The sequence below is a fragment of the Biomphalaria glabrata genome, chromosome 4 (assembly GCF_947242115.1).
Source record: "Biomphalaria glabrata chromosome 4, xgBioGlab47.1, whole genome shotgun sequence".
NCBI lineage: Eukaryota > Metazoa > Mollusca > Gastropoda > Planorbidae > Biomphalaria > Biomphalaria glabrata.
This window is the reverse complement of record NC_074714.1, coordinates 48,940,054-48,965,064: the sequence shown is the minus strand read 5'-3', so window position 1 is coordinate 48,965,064 and position 25,011 is coordinate 48,940,054. Positions and strand designations below refer to the sequence as shown.

General features: G+C 36.4%; 1 protein-coding gene across 2 annotated transcripts in view; it reads left to right on the top strand.

Moving 5' to 3' along the window:
* Positions 1-1,961: 1,961 nt before the first annotated feature.
* The window catches only part of LOC106052448 (uncharacterized), a 122,632-nt gene continuing 99,582 nt past the window's right edge, over positions 1,962-25,011 (top strand). For both annotated transcript variants that reach the window (XM_056027285.1, XM_056027284.1), the window contains exon 1: positions 1,962-2,316. The gene's annotated coding sequence lies outside the window, so the exon portion shown is untranslated. The remainder of the gene's footprint in view (positions 2,317-25,011) is intronic.

Below are 25,011 nucleotides of genomic sequence, written 5' to 3'. Positions count from 1 at the left end.
ATTTTGATTACAGTGTAGTTTGGTCTCTGTCCTCCATTTTGATTACAGTGTAGTTTGGTCTTTGTCCTCCATTTTGATTACAGTGTAGTTTGGTCTCTGTCCTCCATTTTGATTACAGTGTAGTTTGGTCTTTAGACTTTAACTGTATGACTTAAAACGTTAAACAAGCAAAATAAAAAAAAAAATCCTTGAAAAAAACAAAACAAAATTATCTAAGGGGGAAGAACTCTATCCTTAAAACTATATATACCAATAATGTACAAGTTATTTCCTTTATTCAATATAAAAAAATACCAATAATTAATTGTCTAATTGAGTATTTTTGTTTATTTGATTCATGTTATGTTAGGGTACAATAAATAATTGTTTAAGGTATCAACTTGATCGGAGAATGCGTGAGGGAGAAATAACTTACAATTATTTAAGGGGACTAAACCCAACACATTTCGCCATTTAGTTTCCCTTGTTGGTTTTAAACAAAATAATGAATAAAAGTAGGAAATATGGTCTAATTGGTCAATTTTTAGCGGCCCACGAAAGGGAAAAGATGTTGTTAGTCCGTCTTCCGTCCCGTTTAGGTCTCACAAACTAGAAGAGAAAATGAAAATCGGACATGATAATATTTTAGATCATTCAAAGTTCTGATGCAACTGCTACTTTTTCTTTTCCGAAAGTGAACCATCTAATTAAAAAAAAAAAAAAAAATACACCACTTTTCAATGAAAAACTTCAGGGGAGGTAACTTTTTTAAAACAAAATAATGAATAAAAGTAAGAAACTTGGTCTAATTGGTCAATTTTTAGCGGCACCCGAAAGGGAAAAGACGCTGTTAGTCCGTCTGTCCGTCCCGTTTTGAAAAACTTCAGGGGAGGTAACTTTTTTTAAAAAGAGGTCATGGACTTCTTCATTAATAACTCAAGCTTCATTCATAGATTCGCGCATTGGTACAAAAAATTCATCTAAGGTCACAATGGTAAAAGTGTCAATGGATCATTATAAAATATATTTTCCATTTATCAACTAAACTCATTGAACAGAATGCTGATTCAAGTGTTGTTTTTTTAAAAAGAACTTCGTTCTAGTTATAAGTTTCAAAAGTAACGAACTACTTTTATAGCGCGCAGTTTTGACATATCCTCATTATAGGGGCGTACACTTGTAAATTCTGTCATGAATTCACGGAGTCTAGAAACAAGAACGAATAAAGGTGCCTTTGTGGCATGGACATAGCCAGTTTTTCTCCACTGTTGTTTGAATTGTCGCAGAATTCTCATAGATGTAGAGTCCAGCGACTGGCAGGATCCGCTTTACATCATCTGCTTCCATAGATCGCAAGGTCTGAAAGGATCACACTTTTCTTTTTCTTTAGCGCAGTCTTTCCCCAAACTTTTTCTTTAACGGAACACTCCGCACATTCTGAGTATTTAGCGGGACACTTTGTACATTCTGAGTATTTAGAGGGACACTTTGCTTATTTTTTTTTTAGAGAGGTTAATTCACTTGATGGCCTACTAGCTCATTATTTCCAGTAGCTCGTGGAACACCTATAAAGGCCATGCTGAACATTAGGGTTCAGCGGAACACAATTTGGTAAACGCTACTTTAGCGCAGTAAGTATTTACTCTTAACCTATTCTTCCCATTTATTGTAATTGTTTATGGTGAGTTTAAGGCCGTATTGTCAAGTTAGATCTAGCAATGGCCCCTCGGTGTCATTGAAACAAGATTAAACAAAAAATAAACACACAGATATTTACATTTTTTCACGAAAGGTAAGCATCACTTTTCTTAACCCACTTAAAAATATACCTCGATCAATAAATCCAACCGATTTAATTACTTATGCATGACATCAGCCATATTGATCGTCTGCTAAGCACAGTATCGATACCGCGTTTTGGATTGAAGAAGACAAAAATCAAACCAAGATGTTTACAACTTTGATATAGTTTTTTTTCTTCTCCCTCTCTCTCTCTCTCGTCTCGCTACGTATGTAGATCCAAGTACCTGGTCCAACCAGACGGGGTGGAAGTTGACAGGCGACACAAAGTGGAAGTGATCGCCTGCTCGTGTGGTTCTGGAAGGAAGTACGCGATGTTTTAACGCACCGCGACCTGGAAGTTTTAGCGGATCTCTCTCGTGTGTGTGTTTGTTTTATCTCTCGCTCCCTAACCTCGTGTTTTGATTCCCAACTTTTCATAAAGGATTTCATAAAGGATTTCTAGTGTCGCGTCCAATCGGATACATATGTGTGGATATAAATAGACCATTATTTCTATGTGCTTTATGCTAATTTACCATCTGATTATTTAATGAGGTAAGTAAGTCTAGATCTAAAATCACTGATCCATTATAAAGTTAATTACACGGCTGCATATCTAGATCTAGATCCAAATAGATCTACAATCATCTACTGATCTAGACATTCTAGATCTACATCTAGAACTTTATAGTAGATCTAGATCTAGATCTAATATAAATTGTAATCATAGAGTCTAGATCTAGATCTAACCTCTCGATCTAGTCTAGGTTTCAGAGCGCAGACTTGACCTAAAGTGGACAGAAAATAGTCGTCAGTTAAGCTGGTGGTAGCGCTTTAGTTTCACTCGCCCGATGCAAATTTCACTCGCTTGGGGCGACTGCACCAATCAAGCTGATCTATGACCTTACATCTGTAACAGCCTAGTTTTGATTTAAAAACGATCTTGGCCTACATTATTTGGTATGTGTGTTTGTTTCGATGTGTCTAGTTCTGGTGTATTAAGAATTACGACATCTATAGCACTAGACCACTTTAAGTTAGCATTTGGAATCTAGATCTAGGGCCTACATCTTTATAATGCTCTAGTCTCTAGAAAAGGCTTTATCGGAGATGCTCTTATTTTAGTGCGTTCTTTTAAAGTAGCCTAATTGTGGACCTGCAAGTTAATGTTTAGGTGACAGAAATATTTGCTTCTCCAAATATATATACAGAGGCGTAGCGATAAGGGGGCAAGAGGGGCACGATGCCCCCGGCGCCACTTTCAGGGGGCGTCACACGCAGAGGCGCCCAAATATTTTTAAAAAATTATTGTAGATATTTTAGTTAGGTAATACATTTGTATTATATTATTATTAAATTCTGTTTATTTATAGGCCTATTTTTCTAAGCGATGTTCATGGAATATGGAGGCCAAAAAAGGCACCAATAAAGTTTCTTGCCCCAGGCGCACATTTCGCTCACTACGCCGCTGTATATATACTCCTATTTTTCTTTTACTCTAGATGTAGTCTAAATCTGTCTCTTTATTCTAAGTTCTAATACATTGTAGACACTAGTCGCCAGTAGTTTCATTGCGACAGAAAAGTTTTAATTCACGGATCTGCCGTTATGGGGGCCTGTTAGTTGGATGCTGAAAAAAAAAGGTTTCTGAATCAAGGCGTCAATAATTCAAAGCCCGGTAAAGATTTGTTTTTTTAAAAAGGACTTCTATCACTGCCCAAGTCCACCCAACTAAAATGGGAAAAATGAGGTCAATGGGAAAAAGTCAAGGCGGTTGGTAGTTGTGCTGGTCACGTGACTCTCCTCGTTAGCCGCCGTCCATAGAAACTGATGCACCATGGACCGCAAGGTTATTATTCACAGACGTTACTTTTGTTGCTGGTGTTTTTTTTTTTTCTTTTTGCCATTGAAGAGTTTTGGCGCCATTGATTTAAAGAATATTTGTAGGTTTGAAGGGTGTCTATTCTGACAGGGAGGCGGGTTACTGCCGCTGGTGCTGTTGCAGCTTACACGTGTTGAGAAGCCCTGGGCAACGTGAGCAGGAGTCTTGCATTATAATAGTACTACTTTTAAGAAAAGTTTCAATACACACAGACATATAATCAGAACAGGAGCCTTATAATTATAGTCCACACTCACGTTAATTAAGACCACGTGTGCAATTTCTGACTCTCTCCCGTCTTATCGTGATACATGGCTGCATATTTAAATTATAGAACACATGGTAGGAACAGCTAATTTCGGGGGTGCGATGTAGAAAAAAGGGTGTTTCGAATGTCATAGGATTTGAAGCAGGGAGAAATTATTATTTTTTTTTGGTGTGATCACAATTGGATATAATTGATTAAAAAAAGTCTATATTATTAGCGCAACGGTCCCTGATTGGTTGACATATCTCTAATTCTCCCACATGCCATGGACGAAAAAATACAAAAATTTAACCAGTTATAACTTTCCGTGTGCCTAGAACAACATTTCACGATCGAAACCACAGCCTTAAATATTACCCAAAGCGATTTAGACTCATTGTGGTTTTGTTTTCAAGCTGGCATATCAAGAAGTACACGATTAAACTTTCTTCAGTTTTTAGGCACTATTTAAACTTAAAAAAAAATGAGCCTACATTTCTCCTTGGCGCGAAACTTTTAGGACATCCATAGAAGTGTGACAAGGAGGCATTCCCTCTCCAGCTCCTTTTAACATTTCTGGAGCATATTGTGATGGAAACTGTAGAAGGATTTACTGCTAGCTTGACCATAAACAGGCGGCCTATTTCCAATCTCAATTTTGGTGATAATATGACCTCATTTGAGAAAATGCAGACAAACTAAAAGATCTAAAAAAAATCCAGAAGTTCTAATCAAATTTGGATGCTGCACTAGGGCAGTTGGCATGGGAATCAGTGCAGAAAAAATAATCAAATTACTAGTTTGTGGCGAACAATGACATGTAGCAAACAGTCGAATGATTAAACATTAGAAGAAGTTGATTCATTTAAATAGACTACCTAGGGCCAAGCATAACAAAATATGAAGGATCATCAAAGGCCTTTTAAGCGTGGTATGTTATGCTGCCTTGAGAAAACTCTAGAAATCCTGAAAGAATCTGCTTTCAAATTAAATCTGTATTCTTTGCTAGTGGTTTCTGAACTCCTGTTTGGTTGTGAAAGTTGGACACTAAACGCTGAGGCTGAAAGAAGAACTTAAGCTTTTGAGAGTTAACAAAAAAATGCTGGGTATCAGATGCCTGGATAAGAAGGCAAATGAGTTTGTACTTTTACCAGTCTAGAATCTGCCTGGCGAAAAAGGAGAAACTCCTCAATACCGTGAAGAGACGAAAGCTGAGCGTGTTCGGTTATATTGTAAGATATGACTCACTCTGAAAATGTATCCTTCGCGTATTGTGGATGGAGCACGAAGAAAGGGTCCTCCAAAGAAAAACTGGCTGGGCAGCGTAAAAGAATTGACCGGGCCTCGCTCTTGATATCCTGCTAAGAACAGGTACTGACCGGGAAAAGTTGAGGTATTTTGTTAGGCAAACAGTTACACAGTCACCCTACGACGATAGAGACAGGTGAGATGTTTCTTAAAAGAATCCTCAAATTCAGAGCAGCATGAATTAACACATTGTGACTTTCACATGAAATAATTGTAAAATCATTCTCACGCTTCTAGTAAACGCCTCTCTCTTTTTCTACAGCTGACTTAGAAGCTCTACTCGCTTCTAAGAATTATCAGTAACACAATCAAAAGGTTTCACCGTCCAAAAGATGATGTCTCAGTCTCCACCGCCGTAAGTCTATATTGTTACCTTCCTCTACCACCCCGAGTTTACGCCGAGCGCACAACTTGAAAACACTATTCGATAATGTCGACCCCGGGAAGGTGATTGGCTTTGTCCGGGAGGTGGGGTTGTCTGCGAAGATTTGATGTGTGAAATTGTGAACATGTAATATTTACAAAATATTTTTATTAAATTATTAAATTTTTATTACCTCCACTATTTTAACTGTGAATAGACCTTGTTTTTAATGACTTAACTAAATAAAATTTAGCTCTTGTGGTATGAAGGAATAGTAACCCTTTAGGGATTATGGGCACGACATGGCCTAAAGTGTGCCGATGTGTCAAAACTCAAACGCAAACCCATCTCATTCAACAGCCTACACCCTATCTCCCTACCACCTTCTAGACTAGAGTCTGCGCTCTTTCTCTTTGGGCCTGCACATTTTTTTCCTGTCATTTTGGAGTCTTTTTTTTTAAATTTTATTTCGAATATATAAAAAATATTGGTTTGGTTACTATCGATTGAATTTTCACTTTCGCAACGCCGCGATCACTGGGAGTCCCTCCGGAACCTTAGAAATAGGGGTCACGGAGGTCACTGTCCCTCCCCCTCCCCTACTGTTTGTCCCAACAGGCCATCTTCCACTATAATTCACGTTTTTAGCGGCTTTCGTCACGCTTGATCTATGCTGAGGGCATCAAATAGGATGCATTGAATTCTACTTACAACTCGAGACCGATGTGTTGATGCAGGTCTACTTTTCTTTGCTAACTAAACAGCAAAATAACATAGACATAAAAACAACAACACACACAGCAAGGAAAACACAGACATATTTATAAAGTAACATAGACAGCAAGTGAAACTAGAGACGACGATCAATAATTATCCAGTTTGACCCTCCAGCTCTCCAATATAAGAGTTTTGAAGTCAGTATTGTTATCTGGCCTAGCAGCAGCAGCATCTTGTTTATTTTATATCGTTGAAAGTCTAAGAGAGTGACTTATTTTTTTTATACATCATAAATACAATTTTCTTGACCCATTCTTTGAAGTACAGCTAACCTTTGGTTATCCGATGTTTCCGACAATCCGACACCACCCTGGTCACGTAACCGTCGGACTTTCACGGGCCAACTGTATATTTATGAAATTTAGTGCCAGTGGCGTAGCTAGGAATTTGCCATCATTTGGGGGCTCGGGGAGGGGGGCTTGACCTCTTTGGGGGCATCTGCATTTTGCGTAGTATTTAATATTTAATGTAAACACTCATTTGGGATCTCCCCTCAAGTGGGAGCCGGGAAGGGGGGATTTTTAAATTCTACTCTCCCTCTCCACACCCTATCTACGCCTCTGCTTAGTGCTAGTGATCATCACATTTTAAAAAAAAATTATTTCTTTAAACATCTTATCCATTTCACTCTTTGATGTGAGGATGCCACTGGACACAGTTTAGGAACCTCTGGTCTGCTTAATTATGAATGCAGCTACGCAGACTACTTCAAAAGCCTCTAATGGTTTTAGTTTTTTTTTTTTTTTTTTTTTTTAAATTTAAAATTTTTAATTCTGCAGGAGTTCAAGGGGCAGCCATCTTTGTTACTATTTTGTTATTGTTTATGTTCCAAAGAAATTCCAAGATAGTGTCTTAAAAAATACCAAGAATTAACATTACTTCTCTGTGTTTTCAAAGTAATGCTATTTTTTTCTTTTAATTTTGACTTGGTGTCAATACAATACGTTTCTTATTGTTCTGTCTTCTTTTTAATTGTTAAATATTGTCTATATCTATTCTGAATTATTCTGATATAGAGAATCTAAATTTAACTAGGCCTACAATATATATCAGCACAGTTTATTACCAAAAATTAATTGACCTTTATTGCCTTTAAGAAGCTTGTCATATTAATATAATAATTAGTCTAGTTCTAGAAATTAGATTATGGGTCTAATTAATAGACTTGTTAGGACTAGATGATACCGGTATAGCTAGAACTAGCATATTATTTAGCTTCAAAAATAAAAACAAACAAAAACCCAAATCGGAGAGAAAACCCAAGATACAAGATTACAGTCTAAACAATAAGAAAGATGGCTGCCCCTTGAACTCCTGCAGAATTACCTTAAAATTAGATCAGCATAATGTTTTTTTTTTTTTACATTAGAAACACATTGAGGAATACGTTAGTTCTTATTTTGTTCATTCTTCACAGTGTTGTTCACTCACAGGTGTGTCTAATCACTCAAGCACACTAAATTTATTGTAAACAGGTTACAATGTGTGTGGAAAACGCTGGCAGGGTGACATGAATGGTTTATCTACGTGGATTGAACCCACACACACACCTGATCGCAAAATGACCAGCTAAATATATATATATATTAGTAACAGACTTCTTGCTAACCGTGGCATCCCGTTAGTGGGAAATAAGCTATCACAAAGCCATTTTTAGGCTAAACAAGTGAGAAGCAGACTTTAGAACAGCAGACTACAGTGGTGCTTTGTTGACATTGGTTACAAAGTCGGATTTCCGGTAGAAGGGAAATCGAAACAAGAACGCTCACTTTTTTTTTTGAGCCTTCGACCAAACAGTTGATTGCCTTTCAGATTACAAGTTTAAAAAATTAGAATTTTGTTTTGGCGCGATTAATGCTTGTTGATATTTGAACATAAAGGGCTGTATTGTGATATGTTGTTTGGCCGTTCTCTGTTGAGAATTGCGTTTCGTAATACCAACATGACGTACGAGCTTCGATTTTCACGATGTTTCTCACCATGTTGCAGGTTATAATTTCCAGCTTCATATTGCAACCATATTGCCACCATGTGCATTGTAGTCTTAGAAGATAAAAAAAAAACAACAAAAAAACTACTTCATGCTATGTCAATTAAGCAGCCTGCGAGCCGTTGGCGTCCAATTATATTCATCAACGCGGCCCATACCTCTATTTGAAACCCTTGTAGCCCCCAGGCCTCAGCTAGCCTTCAATTTGTTATGTCTGCCATAGATTGTCACACGAAAAAAAAAGTGGAGCATGTAGGCCTACTACCCTCAAAAAACAGTCTGTTTCATGCATTTTAAAAGAAGAATGTACAACGTTGGGGATTTACCTCGTTTAAGTCTGGGTTTATTTTGATTCCCTGATTCTGATTCTATCATAAAGTCGTCTTCTTAGAATAAAACCTGCCGTGTAGTGGCATCCCCGGACTGTCTTAACGTACACAGTTTCCAGTTAGATGTGATGACTTTGTGAAGTACCCCCTCTTATAGGTTAAGTTTCAGCAAACTACAGTAATAATCACATATATAGGCCTACATTTATGTGATACCGAAAAAAAAAAAAGTGCCATCATCAGGACTCAAACCCGCGAATATCATAGTAACCAGCCCCTTCTTCTCTAGGCTGAGCACTCCTGCTGCTGTCCTGCAGCAGAATCTTACTCCACCCCAAGGGAGCTTAATAATAACAATGCCTTCTTCTTTCTCTTTTTTTTCGCTCTCATTACAGGGACCCTCCCAAATTAAACAAGATACAATCAGAATAACGAGCTACAGAACATCTTTGATGCCCTAAACATCCTTAAGAAGATTCTCGTTACCTGACAGCAGTCCTGCCAGACAATCAGAAAATCCCTCAGTGGACACTGTTAATAGACAACAATGAGCTAGCTAGAGAGTGACAACTTTTTCATTTCCATAATAATAATACTAAAAAGTAAAAGTAAAGTTCCCTTGCAGTCTGTAGGGCAAATGATGTTAAGTTCATCTGTTTCTTTGGTCAACGGTTAACGAGCAGGGCGTCTTGTAAACCAGCACAACGACCATCCCCCTTACTTTCCCCGACTTAAGTCAGGTACCCGGTACCCAATTGAGTTGGGTGGACTCGGGGGTGCCCTAAAAAATCCAGAAGTTCTAAATTCCAGTCTTTACCGGTGTTACGTGCGCATCGTGGTGTAAATGTGAAATGGTGCTAATTCGTGTTGAAAGGAGAGGAGAACCAAAATGAAAGAATATAAACGAAATAGTGTTTACAGTGTTAATTAAGATTAAATTATGTATAAATTATGATTTTGTCGTTTTGAGTTGGTGTGTTGCTAAAAGAGTCTCATGACGTAACAAGTCGTAACAACCAGCAACATCATAAACAAGCAACTCCTCAGTAGACACTGTTAAACAATTTAACAATTTTAGAAATTCAACAATTTTATTTGTTGTGCCACAAAACGAAGGGGGTTACTTACCTTGTAATTTGTTTTCCTTGTCTGAGATTTAAAAAACAAAACGCTTGGCTACCTATCAAGGGGAGGGGGGCTCAAGCTTGAACAGAGTTGTATTTGCTGAGTGCTTAAAGGCAGCACGGAAACCTCCCAGATGCCCCCCCCCCCAACCAAACTAGGTCCACAAAAGAGATGGGACCACAGGCACATAACTTGCTGTTAGCATGAAATATGCGCTAAATAAAAAATGAATTATATACGATTGTATTGCATACATTGTAATGCTAATGCATTTACTGACACCTCGTTAACTAGTATGTGTGTAAATGTGTGTGTGTAAACAGATGTGTATCTTGCTGGGAAAGAGCGATCCTGATTCCCCGGACCCTCATATATTATACATCCTCGTTTATTCTTAGACGAAATGGACTTAGTACGGGCTAGTTTTGCTTATTCAAAAAGAGCATTTTTAAAATAATATTTTCTCAATTGAACCTTCTTATTAAATGTTTGGCGTAGACGGTAACAAGACTGTTCTTCTTGGTTTGGATATAGTGTGAAAATAGGATATCTGAGTGATTGGGGAAAAAAAAAAGGACAGCAGCTACACAGTTGTAATCTGCGAGCGTGCTTTTTTTTTTCTTCTTTTAACCATCTCCCAGTTTTTGTCCCAGAGTTGATTTCCACGTCATATTTAACTTGCCTCCGTTCTTAAGTAAGTCCACATGTGTCCACGTGTTTGTGGAGACAATTTTATTGTTTTGTTTGCTTTTTGGTCAGAAAGGGTTAAAGGAAACTGGGTCAAAGGTTCATGCATGTTTACGCCTGATTGTTTGGTTAAGTGTAGACTAGGGGAACACTCTTAAGGTCTTTTTTACTTTGAAAGATTTCTTTGATCTGCTCACTGGTACTAGTCTTTACTTTCTGCGAGACGGTAATATATCAGTTCGTAGTTTACTGACGCCATGGGCAAAACAAGCCTCTCCGCGCGTCGCAAAATTTTTCCTATCCCGCCCCCCTTTCCGGCCCAGACACACAAAAAAAGTGTATGTTCTTAACACTTAGTCTATTAGGGCGCTCTGGAAAAAAAAACGGGAGGGGGTGGTGAGAGCGTTGTTATACCCCTAACTGGACCCATGGCAGAACAGCGACGCCAATGTTGCCAACTAGATCATGAGCAGCAGAAATGCATTGTCCTAGCAACTACATCGTATAATTTATTTTTTGTAAACAAAAAAAAAAATAACGTCAAATTAGATCCCATAAGGAAGCGGCCGATACTGCAATGTGAGCGACATTTGAAATATTTATAGCGCAAGCATGTCTATAATGAACATGATCTTCGTAACATTATTTTACATGATCAACAAGACGTTTGATGGCGTTCCTCTTCTCGTGTCTATAGATCGATCAAGCCCACACACGCATTCTCTTTGCTCCTTTTGATAGCGAAAGTTTGTTTTGAAACAAATGAAATGTACTTTTTTTAAATAAAAAAAAATAAACATCTTATTTATATTCTTTATAATGATCAAATGAATGTAATGAAGAAGATATCTTCAAACTATTTTGTTTATAAAATTAAAATATATAAAAGTATACCCCCCCCCCCAAATATATTCAGCTATTTATATGTGTCAAAAGTTCAAAAGTGTGCGGTTTTGTTATTTAAAAAAAAAGAATGCACTCTGTATGCACATAGATATGTACAAAAAAGTACAACGTAATGTGTGAGTAAAACACTGATATAATACACCAAAAGTACAACATACACACTTTTATTCTCTTTTTTTTTTTGTTGCTCTGATGTATTCCTTTACTTGCGTCTCTCTCACTCTGTCTCCCACCCTCCCCCACCCAGCCCCCCTTTTCTTTTTACAAAAATTTTTTTGTTTCTGTCTCTGTCACGTATACACACACACACACTCTCTCTCTCTCTCCCATATACACAAACGCTCCTTCTTGAGATTTCCTTTAAACACCACGTGAAAAGCAGACGACCGAGGTATTGACGTCATCCCTTTTTTTGTTAGAGCCAGGCTTTAATATGTTTATTTATAGATTATGGAGGTGAGTTGGTCCCGATATATTATTCCAATCGTTTGGTCGAAACCGTGAACGGCCTTGAGAAGGAAATTGGGTCAAGTTAAAAGAAATTTTAAATAGGTCAATTTTCACATCTGCTGCACACTGGAACGTTGTTAGTTTTACAGTCGCTATTTCTAAACAGACATATGTTATTATGTTTTTATTACGTTGATATATCTAGTTTATAGTTTGCGTATTTTTTTCAAAACCTGTTATGAAATACTATCATATTAATGTGCTATTACATTTACATGTATTGGGAAAGCAGTTTGTGTGCGTTTGTTTGAGGGGTAAAAAAATTGGCGGAGCCTGGGCACTCGTACTTAGCATGTTAAGGAGGCTTGGTTTGAAAAAAAAAAAAAAGACAAGCGGTTGGTTGGATTACAGAAAAGGTGTCCAACCTTTTTTGACTTGAGGGTCATATAAGTTTCCGACACCTATGTCATGGGCAGCAACAAACAACCAATAATCGTTGTGTCATATGAAACTGAGCGGCATGATGCGTCACTTTGGGAAGGGATGTCGAAGGGCCAGATAACACCGTGTCAATTGCCAGATGAAGCCCGCGGGCCGTAGTTTCTGCACCACTGAACTTCAGTAAGAGAAAACAACTCAGTTTTCTCTTTTAAAAGATGTTAAGAATGCCCGTTATTGACAGGGATGGAGGGGGAGAGTATACAGATAGATTACATACAAACAGGTACATTCACCAAAAAAAAAAAGCAACAACTGTAAATGTAAATACATTGATGAGATAGTTCTGTAATAACAACACCATACAATATGTTTAAATAAATACAATCACAGACAAATGGACTAATCAAATTTAAACGGAAAAATCATTTCAAAATCTTTGTTACGTATGATCTTGTAATTCCGCGTTCTGATTCCTAGTTTGTATACAGTACTTACGTGACTATCAAGGATTTTCTGTTTGTGTATGAAATTAGTTCTTATGGTTTTTCTTTATAAATTATTATTTTAGCTTTTGTTTTTTTTTCCTTTCTACTGGGTTCACCTGGAACGATATTTTCTCAATGTTGGCTATTTATTTTTCTGTAGTATTCGATAAACTATCAATCAAATGGCCACATTTCGTTAATGTCAACACGACATGTAAATGTTTTTGTGTGAATTTTTAAACACTAAACGACACTGGAGCACTTGACTACGCGGGGATCTATCTATTGCCATAGTTGGCTACTGGTGTGAAACCTCTTAGCTTGAATAAATGTACGCCAGTAGATTGGAAGACTTGAGCAGTATGGCGTCTTACTGTGAAGTTGCGACATCTACACACTCACAGAGTTGTTGTATGACTAACACACACGCACACACGAAACAAAATATTTATTTGCAACCCACTTGGAAATCAATAGTAGCAAACAAAAAGACAAAACAAAGAAAAGATAAAAACAATTTTAACACTTTTTGTTTCCCTTTCCGATATCAGACGAGATAATTAATTACCAATAATTAATTGCCTAATTGTTTAATTTTTAAACATTGATTCATGTTTTGTTAGATGCAATAAATAATTGTTGTAAAGTTTCAACTTGATCCAAGAATGTGTAGGAGAAATAACTTGTATAGTTATCGAAGGGGACAAAACCTGTGAATACTGAAGGATTAATTTCCCTTGTTGGTATGAAACAAAGTATTTAATTACCAGTAGTTAATTGACTAGTTTTTTTTTTTTTTTTTTTTTTTTAATGATTTATGTATTGTCTTCGCAAATGAATAAATCTGCAAAGTTTTAACTTGATCCCAGAATGGGTGTGAGAGAAAAAGTGTGTTCAAAATTTTTACCAGACAGACAAAGGGAATTGATATAAGCTTTGTAACTATTTATAAAAATGTTTCAAACTTATCAAAATTAATCACTCTATGCTCAAATACTATAGAATACATTTATAATGTATTTTGTCTTTGAAAAAAGAAAGAGTAATGTTGGGCAGTATGGGATCGAACCCATGCCATACGCGTTATTAGCCTGACGCTCTAACCAGCTTACCACAAATGTTCAAACATAAATATATATATTTCGATATGTAAACTGCATCTAAATGAATCGAAAATTTAAATTGCTGTCAATTTTTTAAAACTTCATTCCGTATTACGTAAATTTAAATAAATTTAAATTTTAAAAAAGTTCAAATAATATTATTGAAGTGATCTTCTTGAAATTTTGATAACATGTGTTGTCAAGCAGAACGAGATTTAGTTTATACGCAAATTTTCATTTCTATAGGATAATGAAAAGTAGAACACAAATATTCAGTGTATAAGGATGAAATAGGATCTGTCATGATTTTGATAAGAACAGCAGACGATCTAGAGGCACGAAAGAGTAAAGACGTTTTTTTGTTGTGAGTTATATTTTGTTTTAAATATCAGTTTATCTCATTACTAATAAATGTATATCTCATTTCAAGTTAAATTTGTTATTACAGTAATAAAAGTTATATTGATTTTTTTTTGTTCACAAGAGAAGTTGGTTCAAGTTGTCTAAAGTTAATTTATTAAAAATAGAATACGCATACATCGATTTAGTTGTGCTAGATGCTTGGAGCTACAAGCCAACGACCGATCATCAACATATGGTGTCAGAAATGGGATTAAAACAAAAACACGTCACGATCAGCTCATATTTCATCATTCTACACTGCACAACCAAATGCCAATCACGTGACCTCTCCTCCTCTCTCTCTCTCTCTCTCTCTCTCACACACCCACACACACTATTACAGTTATAGTCAAAATCGTCTCAATTTGTCTAGTTCTAAATTCTAGGTCTAGTATACAGTCTACTACCTTTCGAGACTTTTAAAAAATGTTATTTACATAACAACACGAAACCAAACGAAACGAAACAAAAAAAGATTACCCCAAAAAAATAAATAAGGAAATAAATTAAAAAAAAATCATCGACCGACTAATCGGATTGCTTTTTTTTTTCTCCCCCTCTCTCTCTGTATATACTTTAATCTGCCTTTATTGTGTTATTTGTCTATTTTTTATGTGATACTTGCTGAGCAAATCAAGCTTTGGTTTCCAGATAAGACACGGTAGACTTAACCACAAAATGATAGTTTGCTGTTATACAAACTTTAAGTTTCAGATAATATATAGGCCAGTGTTCGACCTCTACCTTGTCAAGAAAAAAAAATAATTTTAATATTTGATCGTTACAAAAGGTCAAGGATGTTTGGCGATTACAAAAGGTCAAGGATGTTTGGCGGTTGCAAAAGGTCAAGTATGTTTGGCGATTACTAAAGGTCAAGGATGTTTGGCGGTTGCAAAAGGTCAAGGATGTTTGGCGATTACAAAAGGTCAAGTATGTTTGGCGATTACAAAAGGTCAAGGATGTTTGGAGATTACAAAGGGTCATGGATGTTTGGCTGTTACAAAGGACATATGTGTTAGGTTTTTGTAAAATGTCATGCATATAAGGCCATGGAAACTTTGCTCCTACGACGATCATGAATGTTTACCTGTTACGAAGGTAATGGGTGTGTGACCGTTACGAAGGTCATTGATATTTACCTGGTCATGATTGCTTACCTGTTTGCGAAGGTGGCGGATGTTTGGATGTTTGGATGTTTGGATGTTATGAAGGTCATAAAGGTGTTGGCTTTTACAAAGGTCATAAATGTTTGGCTGCTAGAAAGGTCATGGATGTTTGGCTGTTACAAAGGTCATGGATGTTTGGCTGTTACAAAGGTCATGGATGTTTGGCTGTTACAAAGGTCATGGATGTTTGGTTGTTACAAAGGTCATGGATGTTTGGTTGTTAAAAAGATGGTGCACATTTGTGTTGTTCTGTTGCTCTTTTTGGGATTTGAACCTATCATAGCTTAACTTAAATCATCACCCACTCAACAACGTGACGCAACTAAATAATAATATTTAAATGAAAGGTCAGGTCTGAAAATGATACAGAAAATAGATCGATATCGAAAAATCATTGTCCTCCAATCGTAGACTTAGATAAATGAATTTTAGCGTTGAACTCATGAGCGACTTGGAAGTTCCAAATATTTTGCACTTACTGATCATAATGTTTCACCTCTGACTGGAGTCTAGTTGCCAGTCGGATTATGACCAAGCACAAAGATAACTTAACGATTTTCTGCCTCGTGTATTTAAATATTTTTTTTTAACATTATAGTGATTAGACAAATGGAGAGATGATATTCTTGCAATGATGATCCCGAGCCATGCTTCTCAGCCTCAACGTGGCGCTCGGGTGGAAACGGTCGTTAGAGGAGACGATTAGGCCGATGAGGAAGCAAAAAAAAAAAAAAAAAATAATCTCCCATTAGGGTGCCAAAGGACCTAACAAACATGTCACTATCAGCACAACGCAATGGACCATTTTTATTTTATGGCGACACCATCACGGCTGGTACAGAGAAGGAACATGGGGGGGGGGGGCTTTCCCGGTGTGCCCGGCCTTTGGCCTCGCTTATACTCCGAACATCTTTTGGATACTAGCCATCGGTAATAGAGATGTAATAATTTACATGTGCTTTGATCTTTCCCAAACACAAATTTGTTCAGACAGGCAGAAGGAAGCAGATTGCATAGGCCTAGAGTTCCAAAGTTCTTATATACTCAATTACAAAGATGAAAAAGAAGTAATGGTGATCATTAAAATAATGTCTCTTCGCTCTGCGCATGCGTTCCCCCTCTCTCTCCCCTATTGGCTCACTCTTCTTTTATTCCGAAATATTTCACCTGCCTACAACCTTATTGACCAAGTCTCTCCACAAGATTGTGAAAACACGCGTCTCGGTGGTCACATTAGAAATGTAAGTCAGCTATTCACCACACCCTCGCATTGAGCAACCACTTTCAGACAGTATTCAAAAGTTTTAATGTACTATTGAGTAGTTTACCGGTCTGATTGAATGCCCTTGCAAGACAGGTAGAATTTGTATGTAGTCAAACATTGACCGACTTCTTGTTAAGCAAATACCATATGTAGGTTACAACATTTTTAACGCAAAACCTTTTTGACTATTAATTTCATTCTACCATAAAATATAGAATTATGTAGTCACTAGGTCAGGGGTCGGCAACCTTTTCAGTCGGAAGAGCCAAAAATTACAATTTACAAAATTTCAACGTTTTTAAAGAGCCACAAGCCTACTCGCACTAATAAAGTTTTTAGATTAAAAAAACGAATCTAGATCTATTTATTCATAAGAAAAAATTTGAATTTATCTTTATATAAATGCACAACAAATAAGATTATATATAGGACCTATATATGGTATTATTAGATAATTACTAATTATTGAAGTATAACATTTAAACACAACACTAACTTGTACTTCGATAACAAACAATTGAGCAAACGAATTCAGTGGTAACTGTAGCTATTTGCATGGTTGTAGAGAGTTTAGATAAATTAGGCTCATAGCTTGTTTTTAGTTTCAAACCCAACTCTAAATTTTCATTTGTTTGTTGGCTTCTTACTTTACTTTTAATTATATTCATCCAAGAGAACACTTGCTCGCATCCGACGATAGTCAGCCTTCCAAATGCAAACTTTTTCACATGACTGTAGCAATCTGGAAGGCTATTCCATGAGTCGAAGATAATGCCTAATCTCGCGGCATTTCTTTTAAAGCTGTCCACTTTTGTTAAGTTACATAGATTTCTGGACCTTCAACTCTTCCAACCTGATTTTCAACTCTGTACATTTTCCACTACATAAAGCTTTACTTTTTAAGTCGATCAATTGCATGTCTAGAGATCCAGTATCAATTCCTAATGGATCATGTGGATTTCGGTACTATTAGTGTTGAGAAGATTTTTTTTTATAAATGCTACTATGTTTTGTTTGTTTTGAATTGCTCAAATCTGTCAATAAATTCATCTTTAATTTTTCTTTCTAACTGTGCTGAATAAACTCGCGTCAACAGTTGCACTGGTTTTATCGCAATATTGCTTTACAAATTGAAAATGAAATAATTGACTGCTACGAATAATTTCTGCAAAAGAATATTTTTTTTTTCTTCAAAACAAACTAATTCTTCTACCAAAACATAGACTAGTTATCCCTTTCCTTGCAGTTTTAGATTCAGCTCATTTAATTTCACTGCTATTTACATCATAAAGTAAAATGCTTGCAACCATTTGTCGATCTCTAATTGAGGGGATTAATGCCTTTATCATTTAGGAATGTATTTAATGTATTAAAAGCAAAACGTTTCCAACACCTTTGGAAAGCCATCGTACTTTGTTCTAAAGAAGGAGCTCGGAATACTGAGTCTCCCTTTCGTTAAGAATTCTTTAAACTGAGGATGGTAGGGTGCTTTTGGCAACATGCTTTTAAAAATCAACTATTTCGGCCAGAAAGTTTTTGGACATAAAGCGCTTCTTGGTGTATTATACAGGGAAACGTAAGAATTTCGTGGTTTATTTTGCGCCAAAGAATCGTATTTGCCCCTTTATTTTTTCCTGTCATACTTCTGGCTCCATCAGTTGCTATTGAAACGATTTTATTTATATCGATTTTATTGTCTTAAAAGTATTTTTGCACGACATTAGCTGTATCTTCTCCTCTGGTTTGTCACGAAAGCGGTAGCAATCCTAGAAGTTCTTCTTTTAGACCTTGGGAAGACTTATATCTGACAAAAAGATCAACTTGTGCCGTGTCTTTTTGTGACCCATATATCGAGTGAATTGAATATCTTCCACCTGCAAATATGTTACATTTCAAGACATGGGGGAGGGGTGCGCTGAAAAGCGAGTACAAGTGGCTGAGTGATAGAATCGAATCATTACGATTTTTAAATGTTTTTTTTATAGATAAAATAAATAATATTTGCAAATGGAACTAAAGAGCCGCAGCTTAGCATCCAAAGAGCCGCATGTGGCTCGCGAGCCGCAGGTTGCCGACCCCTGCACTAGGTGATGTTACACATTGGATGTATCAAGTAACAGTGGCGTAACTAGGAATTAGCCTTCATTCTGGGGCCCGGGGGGCGTGACCTCTATGGGTGCCCCTGCATATTGCGAAATAGCGTAGCTAGGAATTACCCATCATTTTGGGGCCCGGGGGCTTGACCTCTATGGGGGCACCTACATTTTGCGTAATATTTAATGTAAAAAAACAATTTCGAACACTCATTTGGGGTCCCCCATCAAGTGGGGGCCCGAGGGGATTTTCAAATTCTCCCCCCTCCTCCCCCACCCTAGCTACGCCACTGCCAAGTAATGAATTGAGGAAACTTAGAAAAAAACAAATCTTGTGCTAGGTATTTTTTGGGTGCATTTTTTTTTATCACTCTGGGTGGAATGTTTGACACGTTTTTTTTTTCCAACTTCCCATTCTCGGATCAAGTTGAAAGTTATTCATTGTCGAAGGCAATATATGAATCAATAGTGCTGGAACTGACTTCTTTAGTTGCTCAGTTAGTGGTAATGAATTAATATTGTTTGATATAGAAAGTGGAGATAAATCTTGCAGTATTAAAATATGACAGTGATTATGCGGTTCTTTCCTTATATAGGATTTAAAAAAAAAATATTTTTTATCTTTTGCTTTTTTTTTAACGATTCTTTGCAGTTTTTATTATTTACTTTTGGGGGGGGGGTGAGAGGGGTTGTCAACAATCCTGACTTGTAGAATAGACCAATCTTATCTCAAATATTTCTGATACCTAGTACTACATACCAATCTTATCTGTACCTCCAACAGGGCTTTGATCTGTTCAGCACTACTTGCAAACATCGATCTATCCCGGATAGATTTGACTACATTCGTGCTCCAATACAAACCCTTGTTTGTTTGTTTGTTTGTTTTTACTGCGTGTCCACGTTAAAATATTTGTTTGTTTCTTATTGCACAGAAGACGAAATGAAAACTTAAATAGACCGCCAGCGGACAACGGCTTTGTCTGCAGGAAATGCGGGAAAATATGCAGGTCGCAATAGGGTTTGCGTAGTTATGTGAAACATTGTTATCATCTTTTATCTTCAAAATCGAAGACATTGCCAGTATTGGACAAAACTCTGAGGCTGTGAGCAGCATAAAACAACTGTTTGAACCATATTTAAAAATTTCATTATTAAAGTTTGACTGATTTTCTTTGGCTTGAACAAAAAAAAAAAAGGAATCGAATGTTCGATTCTGCAGGGGGACAAAGCTGCTTTACAGTCATTGCCAAGGTGTTGTACCATCTGGTATTGTTCTCGTTTCTCTGGAGTTTTCCTTGGTCTCTTTGTGAACTCTAGTAGCGGCTCGTGTACAGAATATTTACGAAAGAAACGATTTGAAGACCCTTGTTCAATTTAAATACCTTTCAAGAAATCTTTTGGTTTTAAGGAAGACTCCTGTCTATTCACAATTCCCACTATTAGATTCATAATCATCTGGAAGTGGGTCTCCCGATTGCAATTATCGGATTACGTATAAACAATTAAGACAGTGAAATCTATTTGTCTTTATTAAGTTAAAGCTCGCGACATCTCATCTTGACAACTAATCACACCGTTCATCCATAATGGTCTTTCGTCAATATCTTTCATTATTCCGTTGACTTGCGCTCTGGGGCGTGCTACTGCGACTCTAGCAACCCAAGTTATTCTAACTTACTTATTACAGAACGTTCGAAGTATACGCCAATAGACAGACGTATCAGCTTTCTATAATCAGCTTGTCCCACAAATATTTTGAGGACTTTAAACGAATTGTTTTTCTACATTTTTAAGGACACTCTTAATCAGTTAGTGACGTCTTACATTGTTCTTCAAACCATTCTAGTTACAAAGCTTATATCGCTCCGTTTGTCTGTCTGTCTGTCTGTCTGGTGCTAGTTTCGTACACGTTATTTCTCCCACTTCGTATACACGGACCAGGTTGAAACTTTGCACAATTATTCATTGTCCCTAACACACAATCAAAAAAATTAACCAATTAATTAATTAATTAATCATTGGTAATTAATAAATTTTGTTTGAAATAGTTCCTTTCAGACCTTGTGATCTATACGGCTGATGATGTAAAGGTCATCTGTTTCTGTTTGACGAGGGTGTCATGTGACCAGCACATTGACCAACCACCTTTACTTTTCCCCAGCTAATGTGAAGTACCCATTCGAGCTGGATGGACTCAGATAAAGAAAAAAGAAAATAATATCACAGTATTTATATATAGAACAGTAAATGTACTGTTCTTTCCCTTTTATAAGCTTTGTTTTTTTTTAATGTATTTTTTTTTTATTTTTCAAAAATTGTTTTCGTATTTCACAATATTGAAGAACTTGCTTGACAAAGCATGACATTATATCGTGAATGTTGATAACAAAAATATTTGTTTAACCCCTAGATCGAATTTATTGTCCACAGCTCTTAGCTGTATTAGTTTTAAAAAGAAAAAAAAAAAGTCCTCCCATATCTTCTGTATGTGACCCAGTCAGCAAATGGAAGAAAATGGCAGGTTGCTCTTAGGACGGATACTTTACGCAAGTCGCAGTCTGCACTCTTGGTTCACACACCCAATCACAGGGCTGCAAATCATTATATGACACACCAATCATCCAGCGAATGACTGAAGATAAAACCTTTAGCCCCGGACTGTTACCACATAATAAATAAAGCTTAATTGAACGTATTGAAATGAAAGTATTCCACAACAAAGGATCAACAGCCGTGCCCCCCCCCACCCCCCACCTTCGGATACGCCCTAAAACATTTGTCCGAAAAAGCGCACGTCGCATTCAATGAGACAAGGTTGAATCAATATGTTCCTCCCTGTTCATTTCTCTCCCTTTTTTCCCTCGATCTTTCTTTTCACACACAAACACGCGCGCGCGCACACACACACACACACATATGGAGGGAGGACTAACACAAGAGCCGCCTTTGTGTTAGCACGTAACGTTATAGCACACCTCAGGCTAATCGATGTCTTCAAGACTAGAAGGTATCTCTTTATACTGGATTTAAAAAAAAAAACTAACAACATCAATAGATCTGGAGAGTCTGGCTGTCTTATAAACCCAAGAACGAACAGAATGAACAATGCTTTCAGCCTGGTCAGTGTTTGCGTTCATCTCTTGTGTAACCTGGGCGGACGAAACAACAAAATCCATAAACGACCACTCACTCGCTCACTTAGCTCTGTTTAAAAGGTCATAATCTTACTGCAGTCAGGGGGTGGTAAGCGTTAGCAGACGACAATGCATTAACGCAAGCCGCCATATTGAAATCTTGAGTAAAAGTTGTTTTTTCCATAGTTTAATCCTAGAAGAAACCCCTGCTTGTGTAATGTCCATCTAAATGATTACAACTTTTATTTCAAATGATGTTTAGCGTGCATGTGAAGCGTTTTTCAAATCAATTTAATATTTATATTTTCTTACAATGTCTACACACTGCACTGACCTATAATGACGAGTAAGTAACGTTGGTGGAGTGAAAAAACGAATTGGTTCGAGCATGTAAAAAGTCTTGTTAGTGAGAGTTTAAGAGTTGGCCGAACATTTGCTTCCAATAAGTCATCTCATCTATTTGTTCTTATTATTTCGGGGGCCGCAAAAAAATTCAAATTAAACAAGAAAAAAATACTCTTAAACAAATTTACTTTAAAAAAAAACCCAGAAAAACTTGTATTAAGTTTATCAATTAGTCAGGATCAGTCATGTAATTAAATTTGTAATAGATCTAGACCAGTGATGCCCAAAATACGGCCCGCGGGCCAGATCCGGCCCGCGACGTGGTTCCATCCGGCCCGCCGAAGTGTCGGCTTAAAGTGTAGACAACCCAATCAAAAAAAAAAAAGGTTGACTTATGTATCTTTACCTACGTTAGGGCTCTCAATTTTTATTTAATTGATTGGTACCATGACATTTAATCATTAGTGTGTTTATGAAATGAGAATGTACCAGAAAAAGAAAACGGATCTTAACTTTTATTTTGTGTGGAGCATGATAATAAACCAACATATTTGATCTATAAAAAAAAAGTGTGGCTGTTTTAAAAAGGAAAAACATATGAAGAATATGTGCGATAAGAAATATTTTTACCAATTGTCTTTGTTTAACGCTATTTCATGCTTTTAGCTTTCTAAATACGCTATAATATTATCACTTATCTGAACCAGTTGGGAAAATGGGGGGGGGGGGGGCGGAGAAAGGTATATCCCTAATTGCTTTTTTTTTTTTTAAAGGGGACGACCTGAATTCGATCGAGCTAGCCAGGAAAACCAGTGACTTGGCAGAATTTAAGTCATTGGTTAATATGCATGACTAAACGCATGACGCGTAGGATGTAATCATCTTCTTTTTTGAAGTAACGTCTGTATTACATAAGATAATACCCGAATTCGAACTCGTCGCTCACGCCTCCAGGCTTTGTGCTAAGCACTCTGCTAGTGAGCTTTAGATGACCAGAGAAGATATTCTAGTTATCTATTGTTCATTACAATTTAGAAGCGGCGACCCATAAAGGGGACTAACTCAGCTTATACCAACAATTCAGTCAAGTAAAACTTCTTTCTCTTGTTCAAGATGCCAAACAAAATAATTAATTATCAATAGTTAATTAATTAATTGGCATGTTCTAAAATTGATTTTTAGTGTTGTCGGGTAAAAGAAATAATTGTGCCAAATTTCAGATTGATTCCGAGATTGGGTGTCAAAGAAATAATGTGTTTTTACCAGACAGACAAGGCACGACATGGCCTAAATTGTACCGATGTGGCTAAAATCAAAATCAAATCAACCAGACAGACAGCTTTGTAAAAACATTAAAATGAGCAATGTTTATACCGCGCAGTAAACTCGAGATTCAAAGAATGTTTACGCATTTGGTGCATCACTGAGTATCACACTAGAGCGCTTAAAGACCTCGTGCTCTAGTCCGACACTAGGGGCTTTAAGAAAACAGGTCAGAGTAGACAAGATCACACAGGAAGGAAACTATGACATTAGAAGAGCGTCTGGTGTCATACTAATGGACATTTCATTCTCCAACAAAAATAAATAAATAAAACTAAAGTAAAGTGTTTGGCTAATTAGATAGTCAATCAATCAGCCCAGAAAAACATCCTCTACCATTTACAAAGGATTCAAGGCAATGCATACAAATGTATCAAGAGACGTGAAGGTCTCGCGAGTACAGACAGACAGACTGCCAGATCTTCCCATGACAATTTTTCGGTGAAAAATAAATATTTTTGGTAATGAACCATTAAAAGAAAACTGACGATCTGAAGTGATCGCTTAAGTGATTGATTATTATAATTCTATCTATCTATCTATCTATCTATCTATCTATCTATCTATCTATCTATCTATCTATCTATCTATCTATCTATCTATCTATCTATCTATCTATCTATCTATCTATCTATCTATCTTTATATCTATCTATCTATCTATCTATCTATCTATCTATCTATCTATCTATCTATCTATCTATCTATCTATCTATCTATCTATCTATCTATCTATCTATCTATCTATCTATCTATCTATCTATCTATCTATCTATATATATATATATATATATATATATATATATATATATATATATATATATATATATATATATATATTTATCTTTCTATATATCTTTCTATATATAAACATTTTATAAGAGAAATAAATGATAATTTAAACATTGTTGAAGGTCTTATAGAACTTGTTAAAAAAATAAAGAGACCCAATATATTATAGACAGTTTGGAAAATTATCAATTAAATATGGTCTTAAGTGTTTGTACTGATAGAGCACCACCAATGATTGGCAGAGGTACTTGAACAGTAACCAAAGTCATGCCTGTCCATTCGTATCAACATACAGATTCAAGCAAACATTTTCATCCGTGAAAAATAATAGTTAACAAATTAAAGTCCCGACTGTCCGATTCCAATGTGAAGAACTGTCAATTGCTTTCAGTTGCGAATTTAACTATTAATACTTCAGATTTATTAAAAACAACAAAAAATCAAATCTCATTTAAAGCTAATTAACTTGTCTGCATAAGAAATATTATTTTTATTGAAAACTTCGAACGGTGTTCATAATCAATTAGTTTGTATAGTCAGAAATAATCCATTAAAATGATTAAGGCTACTTCAGAAATGTCCGTACTGTAAGTAAAGTTTTAACTTGTTTGTGTGTGTGTGTGTTTGAGATGCCT